Genomic DNA, 2,577 nt, shown 5'->3' on the forward strand with positions numbered 1-2,577 from the left:
TTATTAGACTTTGTGTATTAGTGTGAGATTCTTGATAATCATTAGACTTTTTGTGAGATTATTGATTACTTTGAGATTCTTGCAAGTGATTTTTGGTGATTAATCAAGCAAACTTTTGGATTTTACTCTTTCTCATTAAAGTAAGTACATGAATTCTTATTTAATATATTTGAATCGTCGCGTGATTAATGAGGATACCCGACCTGACCCGGTTGGAGTTTATTATAAACTTTGACCGTTTAAACCCCCCAACCCCTCTTTTCACCCCATTCCTTCATTTTATCTCCCATTTCCCTCTCTTTTCAACTTCCACATTCTCTCCCTCGATCATTGTTCCCCCAAAATTCTCTAAAGCCCTAGAAGTTATCATCTACTAGTCGGAACTACTACTGTGGGTGTCTGCCTGACCACCGAGTACTTGGCCAGTTGTTTTTCTCCAATTCTAATGTATGTGTCTCTAATTTCTACTCATTTATCTTGCAGTTTTGTTTATTAGTTAGTATTAGCTTAGTTAGTAGTCATATGTTGTTTCTTTTATAGGATTCTGTCTAACCTAGGTTAAAAATGTTCGAAATTGCCATGTTTACAACCCTAGACATAGATGCTTTTGAGTTGCTAGTTTCCTAGGTAGTTGGGTTAGACAAATGTAGGTCCAAACCACTACAAGTTTGATGTGGGTTCATCGGGAATGCATGTGGTACCCCTAGTCCTGTCACTGATATACCGAACGAGACCCCGTTGACGGACCGTCGTAGGGTCCGTTCCAAAAGCCCTAGCACCCTGTCCTTCAATGGACACATGTGACGGACCATCATACCCACGACGGTCCGTCCTTCACAACCGTTCTGGTTGTCAGAGACCCTGTTTCTAAGGGTCTCTCATTTTTTTTCTAAGTGTCCCCCAACAGACACATGTGACGGACCGTCGTCTTCATGACGGTCCGTCCTGGACAACCGTTCTAGTTGTCAGAGACCCTGTTTCTAAGGGACTCTCACTTTTTCTAAGTGTCCTTCAACGGACACATGTGACGGACCGTCATACCCATGACAGTCCGTCCTGCATGACCGTCATGACGGTCAGAGACCCCTCATTTGGGTCTCCATATTTTTTTCCAAGTGTCCTACGACGGACACCTACGACGGACCGTCGTACCTGTGACGGTCTGTCCTGCACATACCGTCATACTAGTCAGAGACTCTCCTTCAGGGTTCTCCATATATACATAGTCTAAGTAATACACGACGGACCCCATGACGGTCCGTCATAGTCACGACGAGCCGTCACCAGGCCCGTCGTGTGTCACTGTTTCTAAAGCAATGACATACTATTTTCAATATTTTGTTTGGTATTGTTTTGCTTGTCTTGTTTGCCACTACATGTACTAATATTGATCCTTTACAGGTACTATCTACTATGGCACCCAAGCAAGACCGCATCTACGCACACGGGAGATCTAAGTCTGTCGCCCCGTTTGCCCGCATGGTCATTGGCTCTGATGATGAGCGTGACCCTGAGTATGTGCCCCCAGGCACTTCCACCCCTTCCCGTGCTGCACGTGCTCCCAGAGCCACACCCAAAAAGGTGGCGTCCGGCGAAGTCACTGCCTCCCAGTCTGATGAGGAGCGCACACTGACCGGCACACCCTCTGGGTCAGCCACAAATGAAGAAGGAGCGTCTGGCTCCTTAGGAGTATCATGGTCCGAGGAAGCCTTCGGCTCTGCTAAGGTTCCCACACCCGCCACCGCTGCAGCGTCGGCCTCGTCTGATGAGGCTGACAGTTCTTAATCTACATCAGGCTCACCAGCTCAGGTCCACACCCCAGCCACTGACCAGCCCAACCGGTGGTGTGTCGACGGGCAATTTCAAGTCTACTCCGACGCCAAGTTCCTGACTGATAAAGGAGTGATGACTCGAACAATCACCTTGGAGCGGCGGGTCCTGACAGGGAGCCTCCCGACGATGCCTGAGATCCACAATCTCTTCACCAGGCATCGCTTGGAGTGGACAGCACGTCCGTTGGGACGTTACAGTGAAGAAATGGTCCGAGAGTTCTACGCATCCTACGTAGCGACTCTCCGATCACAGATAGATAGGCGGGCTGCCCCCGCTAAACAGGCCCCACTGGAGCATGTCCGAGTACGGGGCGTACATGTTGACATTTCCCTGCCTGCCATCCGCCGGTTTCTATATGGCGAGGGTGTTGATGCTACTCGGACCCCTCTCACTGACGAGTTCGACTACCGCTGGCAGATAGTTAAAGATGGCCAGTTCCTGCGCGAGCCATCGCTGAAAGACCACCAAGAGGTGGATGGCCCTGCACCTGTCAGTAGATGGAGAGGGTGCCGACTGGGTAACTGAGCCAAAGGGGGCCATCAAGAAGGCCAACCTCACTTTCACGGTGAAGTTCTTGTGGCTGCTTGTCCGTCACTGCCTTTCCCCCACATCTGCTGATAATATCGTCACATGGGATCGAGCAGTGTTGATGGCGGCGATGATAGCCGGGTTCGAGGTAGACTTCGCGTGGCTTCTACAGGCAGTCATGCACGAGAGGGCATTCAAGGTCACTACTACTTACCC

Source organism: Solanum pennellii, chromosome 6 (assembly GCF_001406875.1).
Source record: "Solanum pennellii chromosome 6, SPENNV200".
Lineage (NCBI taxonomy): Eukaryota > Viridiplantae > Streptophyta > Magnoliopsida > Solanales > Solanaceae > Solanum > Solanum pennellii.